The sequence below is a fragment of the Salmo trutta genome, chromosome 26 (genome assembly GCF_901001165.1).
Source record: "Salmo trutta chromosome 26, fSalTru1.1, whole genome shotgun sequence".
Classification (NCBI taxonomy): Eukaryota; Metazoa; Chordata; class Actinopteri; order Salmoniformes; family Salmonidae; genus Salmo; species Salmo trutta.
This window is the reverse complement of record NC_042982.1, coordinates 47,649,343-47,662,701: the sequence shown is the minus strand read 5'-3', so window position 1 is coordinate 47,662,701 and position 13,359 is coordinate 47,649,343. Positions and strand designations below refer to the sequence as shown.

Genomic DNA, 13,359 nt, shown 5'->3' with positions numbered 1-13,359 from the left:
TGATCCAGGCGAGGCAGTCATTTGAGAAGCCAAGGCTATTGAGTCTGCCGATAAGAATACGGTGATTGACAGAGTCGAAAGCCTTGGCCAGGTCGATGAAGACGACTGCACAGTACTGTCTTTTATCGATGGCGGTTATGATATAATTTAGGACCTTGAGCGTGGCTGAGGTGTACCCATGACCAGCTCGGAAACCGGATTGCACAGCGGAGAAGGTACGGTGGGATTCAAAATGATCAGTGATCTGTTTGTTAACGTGGCTTTCGAAGACTTTAGAGAGGCAGATCAGGATGGATATAGGCCTATAACAGTTTGGGTCTAGAGTGTCACCCCCTTTGAAGAGGGGGATGACCGCGGCAGCTTTCAATGTTAGATACTACTGCACTGTTGGAGCTAGGAACACAAGAATTTTGCTACACCCACAAGAACATCTGTATGTGACCAATAACATTTGATTTGATTTCATAGTAAGAACATGTTTTCTTTATAAAATAGCTATCATCAAAGTCAGTGAAAGTATAGTGGGGGGAGGGGGGTTGAAGTGCTAATGTTAGTTCATGAAAGGCATTTAAAAATATTTAATATGAGGGAACTATTCAGATTTTGTGTAAAACACATTACAGGAAAGTCAAAGGTTTTTACACTGACACTTACCTGTTGTAAATTGTCAAGAGAGAGTGGTTTTGTGCCAGCATGGTAATGTAGTAGAAAGGTGTAAGTCGCTCTGGATAAGAGCGTCTGCTAAATGACGTAAATGTAAATGTAAATGTAAGACGCCATGTGATTGAAATATGGGATAGGAAGCTTGTACTCCACTTATGGGATAGGAGTTCTATATTCCACTATGGGACAGGAGGCCTGTATTCCACTATGGGATAGGATGCCTGTATTCCACTATGGGATTGAAGGCCTGTGTTCCACAAATGGGATAGGAGGCCAGTATTCCACTATGCTATAGGAGGCCTGTATACCACTATGGGATTGAAGGCCTATGTTCCACAAATGGGATAGGAGGCCTGTATACCACTATGGGATTGAAGACCTGTGTTCCACAAATGGGATAGAAGGCCTACATTCCGCTATGGGATGGGAGGCCTGTATTCCACTATGGGGTAGGAGGCCTGTATTCCACTATGGGATAGGAGGCCTGTATTCCACTACGGGATAGGAGGCCTGTATTCCACTATGGGATAGGAGGCCTGTATTCCACTATGGGATAGGAGGCCTGTATTCCACTATGGGACAGGAGGCCTGTATTCCACTATGGGATAGGATGCCTGTATTCCACTATGGGATTGAAGGCCTGTGTTCCACAAATGGGATAGGAGGCCAGTACTCCACTATGGGATAGGAGGCCTGTATACCACTATGGGATTGAAGGCCTGTGTTCCACAAATGGGATAGGAGGCCTGTGTTCCACAAATGGGATAGGAGGCCAGTATTCCACTATGGGATAGGAGGCCTGTATACCACTATGGGATTGAAGGCCTGTGTTCCACAAATGGGACAGGAGACCTGTATTCCACTATGGGATAGGAGGCCTGTATACCACTATGGGATTGAAGGCCTGTGTTCCACAAATGGGATAGGAGGCCTGTATTCCACTATGGGATAGGAGTTCTGTATACCACTATGGGATAGGAGGCCTGTATTCCACTATGGGATAGGAGGCCTGTATTCCACTATGGGACAGGAGGCCTGTATTCCACTATGGGATAGGATGCCTGTATTCCACTATGGGATTGAAGGCCTGTGTTCCACAAATGGGATAGGAGGCCAGTACTCCACTATGGGATAGGAGGCCTGTATACCACTATGGGATTGAAGGCCTGTGTTCCACAAATGGGATAGGAGGCCTGTGTTCCACAAATGGGATAGGAGGCCAGTATTCCACTATGGGATAGGAGGCCTGTATACCACTATGGGATTGAAGGCCTGTGTTCCACAAATGGGACAGGAGACCTGTATTCCACTATGGGATAGGAGGCCTGTATACCACTATGGGATTGAAGGCCTGTGTTCCACAAATGGGATAGGAGGCCTGTATTCCACTATGGGATAGGAGGCCTGTATACCACTATGGGATAGGAGGCCTGTATACCACTATGGGATAGGAGGCCTGTATTCCACTATGGGATAGGAGGCCTGTATACCACTATGGGATTGAAGGCCTATGTTCCACAAATGGGATAGGAGGCCTGTATACCACTATGGGATTGAAGGCCTGTGTTCCACAAATGGGATAGAAGGCCTACATTCCGCTATGGGATGGGAGGCCTGTATTCCACTATGGGATAGGAGGCCTGTATTCCACTACGGGATAGGAGGCCTGTATTCCACTATGGGATAGGAGGCCTGTATTCCACTACGGGATAGGAGGCCTGTATTCCACTATGGGATAGGAGGCCTGTATTCCACTACGGGATAGGAGGCCTGTATTCCACTATGGGATAGGAGGCCTGTATTCCACTGTGGGATAGGAGGCCTGTATTCCACTGTGGGATAGGAGGCCTGTATTCCACTGTGGGATAGGAGGCCTGTATTCCACTGTGGGATAGGAGGCCTGTATTCCACTATGGGATAGGAGGCCTGTATTCCACTATGGGATGGGAGGCCTGTATTCCACTATGGGATAGGAGGCCTGTATTCCACTGTGGGATAGGAGGCCTGTATTCCACTGTGGGATAGGAGGCCTGTATTCCACTATGGGATAGCAGGCCTGTATTCCACTATGGGATAGGAGGCCTGTATTCTACTATGGGATAGGAGGCCTGTATTCCACTGTGGGATAGGAGGCCTGTATTCCACTGTGGGATAGGAGGCCTGTATTCCACTGTGGGATAGGAGGCCTACATTCCACCCTGGGATAGGAGGCCTGTATTCCACTATGGGATAGGAGGCCTGTATTCCACTGTGGGATAGGAGGCCTGTATTCCACTGTGGGATAGGAGGCCTGTATTCCACTATGGGATAGGAGGCCTGTATTCCACTAGCTCCAGTTCCTGACACGGAGGGTATTTAAGTCTATGTGTTTCATCCCTTTGAGAGTTCGACAGAGGAGTGGAACAGACATGTATAGTCAGTGGCAGATTCAGTTATAGGCGACTTGGGCAGCCACCCACGGCGGCACAGGGCGCCCGCACAAAAAAAATTTTGGAATGGTGACATTTACGAGATCGTTTTTTCATCGTTCACTTGCAATGATATCATCTCACCATGTGGGACTGTTGATCAATTAACCTTGTCAGAATGGGCAATCTGATTCTAGTTTGTGAGCTAGGCAGGCTACTGCCTGGGATAGTTAGTGAGCTAGGCAGGCTACTGCCTGGGAAGGTCTCCCACTCAGAAGTACGAGATGAGGAGGGGGGCGGGGGTAGGTTGCCCTCAGGTCTCCCCACTGGAAGCCCGAGGTAGGAGAGGGGGGGAATCTATCAAATAGTGCACCTCTAACTTTGTACAGTACTAATGCAATTAGTTGTGCAATTAGATGTGCAATTTAGTTTGTGTGTTTCTTGTTTGAAGACCAATAGTTTAATAATCAGGTTTTCTTCTTTATAAGTGTGTTATTCTATTTGTGTATTTGTGTGATATAGCATTTGTGCAATTTAGTTTTATTTGTGTGTTTTTTGTTAGCAATAGGGTAATGGTGTAATAATTAGATTCTCTTTTTTTATTTGTATTTATATACTACAATTTGTTTGTTTTTGTCTTTATTACTTCTTTTTTATATTTATGAGTCTTAATTTTGTATATATTTATATAGTTTTAAATGTTATGATTATTTATTTGTGTTGTTCCAAATGTCTGAATAAAAATTTGTTTTTTTGGGCGGGGAGGGGGGTTCCCCCATAGAGCCATACAAGCTAGAACCGCCACTGGTACAGTAATAAAGTCAAGTTTGGGACAATGCATTTTTTTGCAACAACTTAAGTGCAAAGTGACACTGAGCCAGAGTGTATTTTCTCGTAAAATATTTCCCCCCTTTTTCTTTGGTCTTGAGCAAATAAATGCAATCGCAACCAATCTCCAAATCAATCCTACTATTATTGGAAATGATTCTGCCTACCGATCTCCTACACGGTAGCCTGGCCGACACTTTGACAGTCATCTATTTGTAATCTATTTGTTAAGGTATCAATCCACATATCCCTTGACATGACATCCATACTGCTGGACAATTGACACAATGTATTCTACTAGCTAGTATCTCTAGGCTTCAATAGCTTACGAACAAATGGTACAATTCAAGGAGGCTACTCCGTGGAGGTAGGAGACCTTCACATTCAGGGCTGTGTATTTATTTCTCCAGCATGAAGTTCACAGACACAAGCTGCTAGGTGGGATGGAATTAGGGTAAATGACTGGGGACTGAGGAGTGGGATGGGAGCTCAGTCCTTCCAGCTGGAGAACGGTGCTACGCGTTATGCAGAACAGAAGCTGCTGAGGCAAACAGTCAGGCAGACGCTCCAAACACGTTCGGTAACGGGCGGAAAAAGGCTTCCCGAAGTGAAGGCAAAGGTGAAGTCCTACAGAAAGCAACGGACACCGGATAAATTAACACGAGACACAACGGAGGGCGCCAAGGATGTACAATTCACGTCGTCGTCTCATCGTTTAGAGAGAGACTGAGGAACAGAAAAGGACCGTTTTGGAATCAAGGTCCTCTGTGCCATTCGGTTGTTCGGGGGCGACGGAGACCGGTTGTTTACGGTTAGATTATCTTGGACGGAGTGAAAACAACGTGATATTACGAAGGAAAAACCCTGCCTGTACCGTGCATTTGGCGGTGAGTATTGAGACTTCTTTGAAAATGTTTTTATGGTGCTTTGTGAGGGATGAGAGTGGGGTTTACAGCTGTGGGTTATAGGAGCGGGGAGTTTCACGGTAAGGCACGCGCTCCTCTGGGAGAGACAAGTTACTGAAATCGTTGCATCAAACTGCTGAAGACTTCAGGTAGCCTGTTACATCATCATCATCATAATAATAAGAAGAATTTCCTTAGTGCTTTATTACAATAAATATAAGTCTTACATAACAGGTTGCTTTTCACTGCTAAATAAGATAGTAAGAATATAATATCACTGTTTTTACAACAAAAGACAAGATATTGCGTCATGCCGTCAATTTAGTTACAATGGTATATAATGTGTGAAAGCTGTTACATTGCCGTTATTTATTGAAGGTGGACAGGCTACAGTCTCACATTGTGCATATAGCCCTCTCTCAGATCAGTTAGTTAGAGCCTTTTGTCTTCTCTCTGTTTTTGTATTTGGCCAAAACAATAATGAACACCATTGTTTCCGATTCGCCTCAATTTATAGTTGCTGCAATAGCAATATATTTATTTTTACAGACAAAACCCACATATTGCTGAGCACAAGTAAGACTGGCCACAAAACAGTTGCCTGGCTTTTCTTATTCATTGCTTGCTTCCAGCATTTACACAGAGAGAGAGGGAGAGAGAATGTGTGTGTGTGTGTGTGCGTGTAGGTGTGTGTGTGTGTGTGTGTGTGTGTGTGTGTGTATGCCCATTCACTGAAAGCTGGATTCAGTCCCTACAGTGGATGTCTTGCTCTTAGGTCCTCCAGTCAGAGCCAGTTTAGAGTGGCCATTTCCCTACAGGGCAGGCAGATTACAATGCTCACTTTTCCCTCTGTAGTGGAGGTTGCATTGAAATACTTGATGAATGTAGAATTGAGCCCAGAGAAGCATGGTGCTGTTATTCTATTTGTGACACACCCTGGACTACACCCTGGACTACACCCTGGACTACACCCTGGCCTACACCCTGGACTACACCCTGGCCTACACCCTGGACTACAACCTGGACTACACCCTGGCCTACAACCTGGACTACACCCTGGACTACACCCTGGACTACACCCTGAACTACAACCTGGACTACACCCTGGACTACAACCTGGACTACACCCTGGCCTACAACCTGGACTACACCCTGGACTACAACCTGGACTACAACCTGGACTACACCCTGGACTACAACTTGGACTACACCCTGGACTACACCCTGGACTAGAACCTGGACTACACCCTGGACTACACCCTGGACTACACCCTGGACTACACCCTGGACTACAACCTGGACTACACCCTAGACTACACCCTGGACTAGACTCTGGACTACAACCTGGACTACACCCTGGACTACACCCTGGACTAGAACCTGGACTACACCCTGGACTACAACCTGGACTAGAACCTGGACTACACCCTGGACTACACCCTGGCCTACAACCTGGACTACACCCTGGACTACAACCTGGACTACACCCTGGACTACACCCTGGACTACACCCTGAACTACAACCTGGACTACAACCTGGACTACACCCTGGCCTACAACCTGGACTACACCCTGGACTACACCCTGGACTACACCCTGAACTACAACCTGGACTACACCCTGGACTACAACCTGGACTACACCCTGGCCTACAACCTGGACTACACCCTGGACTACAACCTGGACTACAACCTGGACTACACCCTGGACTACAACTTGGACTACACCCTGGACTACACCCTGGACTAGAACCTGGACTACACCCTGGACTACACCCTGGACTACAACCTGGACTACACCCTAGACTACACCCTGGACTAGAATCTGGACTACAACCTGGACTACACCCTGGACTACACCCTGGACTAGAACCTGGACTACACCCTGGACTACAACCTGGACTAGAACCTGGACTACACCCTGGACTACACCCTGGCCTACAACCTGGACTACACCCTGGACTACAACCTGGACTACACCCTGGCCTACAACCTGGACTACACCCTGGACTACACCCTGGACTACACCCTGGACTACAACCTGGACTAGAACCTGGACTACAACCTGGACTAGAACCTGGACTACACCCTGGACTACAACCTGGACTACACCCTGGACTACACCCTGGACTACACTCTGGACTACACCCTGGACTACACTCTGGACTACACCCTGGACTAGAACCTGGACTACACCCTGGACTACAACCTGGACTACACCCTGGACTACACCCTGTACTACAACCTGGACTACACCCTGGACTACACCCTGGACTACAACCTGGACTACACTCTGGACTACAACCTGGACTACACCCTGGACTACACCCTGGACTACACTCTAGACTACAACCTGGACTATACCCTGGACTACACCCTGGAATACACCCTGGACTAGAACCTGGACTACACCCTGTACTAGAACCTGGATTACAACCTGGACTACACCCTGGACTACACCCTGGACTACACCCTGTACTAGAACCTGGACTACACCCTGTACTAGAACCTGGATTACAACCTGGACTACACCCTGGACTACACCCTGGACTACACACTGGACTAGAACCTGGACTACACCCTGTACTAGAACCTGGACTAGAACCTGGACTACACCCTGTATTACAACCTGGACTACACACTGGACTAGAACCTGGACTACACCCTGGACTACACCCTGGACTAGAACCTGGACTACAGGGTGTAGTCCAGGGTGTAGTCCAGGTTGTAGTCAGGGGTGTAGTCCAGGGTGTAGTCCAGGGTGTAGTCTAGGGTGTAGTCCAGGGTGTAGTCCAGGGTGGACTACACCCTAGACTACACCCTGGACTACACCCTGGACTACACCCCTGACTACAACCTGGACTACACCCTGGACTACACCCTGGACTACACGCTGGACTACACCCCAGACTACACCCTGGACTACAATCTGGACTACACCCTAGACTACACCCTGGACTACACCCTGGACTATACCCTGGACTACACCCTGGACTACAACCTGGACTACACCCTGGACTACAACCTGGACTACAACCTGGACTACATGCTTAACAAAACCCTGGACTACACTACTGGTCAAGTTATAGAACACCGACTCATTCCAGGGTTTTTCTTAATTTTTACATTGTAGAGTAATAGTGAATACATTGAAACTATGAAATAACACATATGGAATAATGCAGTAACCAAAAAAGTGTTAAATGAATCAAAATCTATTTTATATTTGAGATTCTTCAAATAGCCACCCTTTGCCTTGATGACAGTGTTGCACACTCTTGGCATTCTCTCAACCAGCTTCATGAGGTAGTCACCTGGAATGCATTTCAATTAACAGGTGTGCCTTGTTAAAAGTTAATTTGTGGAATTTCTTTCCTTCTTAATTGGTTTGAGCCAATCAGATGTGTTGTGAAAAGGTAGGGGTGGTATACAGAAGATAGACCTATTTGGTAAAAGACCAAGTCCATATTATGGCAAGAACAGCTCAAATAAGCAAAGAGAAATGACAGTCCATCATTACTTTAAGACATGAAGGTCAGTCAATACGGAACATTTCAAGAACTTTGAAAGTTTCTTCAAGTGCAGTCGTAAAAACCCTCAAGCACTATGAAGAAACTGGCTCTCATGAGGACCACCACAGGAAAGGAAGACCCAGAGCTACCTCTGCTGCAGAGGATAAGTTCATTAGAGTTACCAGCCTTTGAAATTGCAGCCCAGATAAATGCTTCACAGAGTTCAAGTAACAGACACATCTCAACATCAACTGTTCAGAGAACTGTTCAGAGGAGACTGTGTGAATCAGGCCTTCATGGTTGAATTGCTGCAAAGAAACCACTACTAAAAGACAACAACAAGAAGAAGAGACTTGCTTGGTCCAAGAAACATGGGCATTGGACATTAGACTGGTGGAAGTCTGTCCTTTGGTCTAGAGTCCAAATTGGAGATTATTGGTTCCATCCACCATGTCCTTGTGAGACGCGGTGTGGGTGAACGGATGCTCTCCGCATGTGTATTTCCCACCGTGAAGCATGGAGGAGGAGGTGTTATGGTTATGCTTTGCTGGTGACACTGTCATATTTTGATAACAAAGAGTCTAAAATGGTCAATGATTTCTGTAACTTGATAGAGAGTTAGCTACAAAGCAACATTTACATTACATTTTAGTGATTTAGCAGGCGCTCTTATCCAGAGTGACTTACAGTAGAGTGCATACATTTTTATTACATATTTGCTCCCTGTGGGAATCGAACCCACAACCTTGGCTGTGCAAGCTTCATGCGCTACCAACTGAGCAACAGTGGGACTACAACAGTAACGGCCATTGAGTAAATCCCTATGCTGTATCTTCTGTGTCAGGCAGCTCTTGCTGGTTTGCTCTATCCCTGCTGCTCTCAGCTCCCTCCTATCATTTGCCCTGCACCCCTTCATCTAAGTTGGGCTGATAAGGCTATAAGGTTTCTGTCAACTCATATATTGTTATCATTTTCTTAATGTCTATTATCATTTTGATGCTCACAGTTCTGCAATTAAACCTCCTTAGATTCCCAGACATTTCTCAGACGGAGAGGTTTTTGAGGGGTCCGTGTTGCATTAACACCTCCTTAGATTCCCAGACATTTCTCAGATGGAGAGGTTTTTGAGTGGTCCGTGTTGTGCATGTGTTCTGAATACGGAATGGATTTAATGCGCCTTTGAAAGTACCTTTTGTGTTGTCACAGAATGTAAATTGTGATCTGGGGAATAGGGTGCCATTTTTAATTGTTTAAATGTTTACATTTTATTTAACCTTTATTTAACATTTGGGACACACCCTGAGACTGGATAGGTTATTATGAGACTATAGAGGTTATCGCCATCATTTCCATTTATTTTTATTTGTTAGGGTGTAAATCCGTCTGACTCAGCAGATGCTGTTTGCAAATTACTTTCCAGTATTTAAATCCACTTTCTTCTTGCCTTGTGTGTTAGGAAATATGATCATTCAATTATGGTCTCAAACCTGCTCTGGGGTCCAGAGAATTACTGCAGTGGTGAAACTCAAATTTGAGGGAAGTGTAAATATGACCTAGTCTTTTTTTGGTGTTCCAAAGTGGAAGGAGTTTAGAGGAATGTTAAGTCGATACCTGTAACATGGCTCAGAATGTCTTAGAATTGAGTGTGATTGACTTGATGGTGTGAAGCAGGGGGTGCCCAACAGGTCGATCTCCAGCTACCAGTAGCTCACAGCTACCAGTAGCTAACTATTCTGAAAATACATACAAACTGTCATGAACAAATCTCACAAGTATCAGACACCACAAGCTCCCAGCTACTATCTTATCAACGCAACATTGACATTATCCCACCCCTGGTTAGCCACTATTGGCTTAAAAAGCCAAACCTAACACAATATCTGCCAATTAGTTTCCAGCAATATTGCCCCTGTCTGTTTGTGTGGTGCGGATCTTTGTCTAACACTCTGTGTGGCCAGATGATGTGATAATCGTCTTGTGCGTTGGCAGAAACACTTTCCCCAAAACCTTCTCAATTAAATGTTAACTGTATGATATAAAAGTATATAATTTGTATCTATGTTTTTGGTAAACTTTGCCATGAAATGAGCAGTAGAGGACCATAGTTATAGCAGCATATTATATGGCACGGTTCTCACTCGCTAAATGCACAATTAAAGGGCCAGATGCACAATTAAAGGGCCAGATGCACAATTAAAGGGAAATTACACTCAAACATCGAAATGTGTAATTCTTCCAGACTGTAAAATAATTGTCTTCTGATGTAATTTAATTATTGACATCGACTCAAAACATTCAATTTAGTTGTTTCTCTAGGAACACTTGTAAACATTCAATTTAGTTGTTTCTCTAGGAACACTTGTAAACATTCAATTTAGTTGTTTCTCTAGGAACACTTGTAAACATCCCATTTAGTTGTTTCTCTAGGAACACTTATAATTTAGAGAGTGAAAAACTAAAATAATCTACAAGAAGGAAAAATAAATCAGAGAAACAGAATTTGGGAGAAAGAAAATCTGATTTTATAGGGCCCCCATTAACCTCTATGGGTAGGTGGGACGTTAGCGTCCCACTCTATTCAACAGCCAGTGGAAGAGCGTGGCGCGAAATACAAATACCTCAAAAATGCTATAATTTCAATATTTCAAACATACGACTATTTTACACTATTTGAAAGATAAGACTCTCGTTAATCTAACCACATTGTCCGATTTCAAAAAGGCTTTACTGCGAAAGTAAAACATTAGATTATGTTAGGAGAGTACATAGGCACAAATAACCACACAGCCATTTTTCAAGCAAGCATATATGTCACAAAAACCCAAAACACAGCTAAATGCAGCACTAACCTTTGATGATCTTCATCAGATGACACTCCTAGGACATTATGTTATACAATACATGCATGTTTTGTTCAATCAAGTTCATATTAATATCAAAAAACTGCTTTTTACATTGGCGTGTGATGTTCAGAAATTGTATTCCCACCGAAAACTTCCGGTGAATTTACTAAATTACTCATGATAAACGTTGACAAAATACATAACAATTATTTTAAGAATTATAGATACAGAACTCCTTTATGCAATCGCTGTGTCAGATATTAAAATAGCTTTTCGGCGAAAGCACATTTTGCAATATTCTGAGTACATAGCTCAGCCATCACGGCTAGCTAATTTGACACCCGCCAAGTTCGGCGCTCACTAAACTCAGAATTAGTATTAGAAAATTGGATTACCTTTGCTGTTCTTCGTCGGAATGCACTCCCAGGACTGCTACTTCCACAGCAAATGTTGTTTTTGTTCCAAATAATCCATAGTTATGTGCAAATACCTCCGTTTTGTTCGTGCGTTCAGGTCACTATCCAAAGGGTAACGAGCGAGCGCATTTCAAGACAAAACATTTCAAAATGTTCCATTACCGTACTTAGAAGCATGTCAAACACTGTTTAAAATCAATTTTTATGGTATTTTTCTCATAAAATAGCGATAATATTCTAACCGGACAATGCTGTATTCATTCAAAAAGGAAGAGAAAAAATGCCGAGGTCTCGTGAATGCGCATTTCCAATCTCTTAGTCACCGGGCAGACCACTGACAAACTGTGCTCCTGTTATCTTCCCAGAGACAGGAGACGCCTCAATCCGCTTCCTGAACGCTTTAGAGAGCCAATGGAAGCCTTAGAAAGTGCTACATAACCCCACGGGCACTGTAGTTTTGATAGAGAAGCAAATGGAGAACTACAAATTCGCAGAAAGGCCACTTCATGCTTGGAATTTTCTCAGGTTTTTGCCTGCCATATGAGTTCTGTTATACTCACAGACACCATTCAAACAGTTTTAGAAACTTCAGAGTGTTTTCTATCCAAATCTAGTAATAATATGCATATTCTCGTTTCTGGGAAAGAGTAGTAACCAGTTTAAATCGGGTACAGTGCTCCTTTGCACCCCATTTTTATCCGGCCGTGAAAATACTGCCCCCTAGCCCAGACAGGTTAAATGTGTTTATGAGCCATTATTTTACCAGGTATATTGACTGAAAACATAGTGCAATACTTTCTCTAGTACACTAAGGACCAGGGAAGAGTTAACAACATAGTACACTACTTTCTCTAGTACACTAAGGACCAGGGGAGAGTTGACAACATAGTACAATACTTTCTCTAGTACACTAAGGACCAGGGAAGAGTTGCAGGGGAGAGGAGAAGAATGGGCATATTTGAAAGCTAGAAAAAAAAGAGTAGCTCTCGTGTTAGAAAAGGTTGGAGACCCCTGATGTAAAGCAGCCTAGTGTATATACTAATACAACACACACAGCCTAGTGTATATACTAATATAACCCACACACAGCCTAGTGCATATACTAATACAACACACACAGCCTAGTGTATATACTAATACAACACACACAGCCTAGTGTATATACTAATATAACCCACACACAGCCTAGTGCATATACTAATACAACACACACAGCCTAGTGCATATACTAATACAACACACACAGCCTAGTGTATATACTAATACAACACACACAGCCTAGTGTATATACTAATATAACCCACACAGCCTAGTGCATATACTAATACAACACACACAGCCTAGTGTATATACTAATACAACACACACAGCCTAGTGTATATACTAATACAACACACACAGCCTAGTGCATATACTAATACAACACACACAGCCTAGTGCATATACTAATACAACACACACAGCCTAGTGCATATACTAATATAACCCACACATCCTAGTGTATATACTAATACAACCCACACAGCCTAGTGCATATACTAATACAACACACACAGCCTAGTGTATATACTAATATAACCCACACATCCTAGTGTATATACTAATACAACCCACACAGCCTAGTGCATATACTAATACAACACACACAGCCTAGTGTATATACTAATACAACCCACACAGCCTAGTGTATATACTAATACAACCCACACAGCCTAGTGTATATACTAATACAACCCACACACAGCCTAGTGCATATACTAATATAACCCACACAGCCTAGTGTAT

General features: G+C 43.9%; 1 protein-coding gene across 1 annotated transcript in view; it reads left to right on the top strand.

Annotated features, from left to right (window-relative positions):
• The first annotated feature begins 4,349 nt into the window (after positions 1-4,349).
• The window catches only part of LOC115163940 (contactin-5), a 509,156-nt gene continuing 500,146 nt past the window's right edge, over positions 4,350-13,359 (top strand). The window contains exon 1 of the mRNA XM_029716131.1: positions 4,350-4,786. The gene's annotated coding sequence lies outside the window, so the exon portion shown is untranslated. The remainder of the gene's footprint in view (positions 4,787-13,359) is intronic.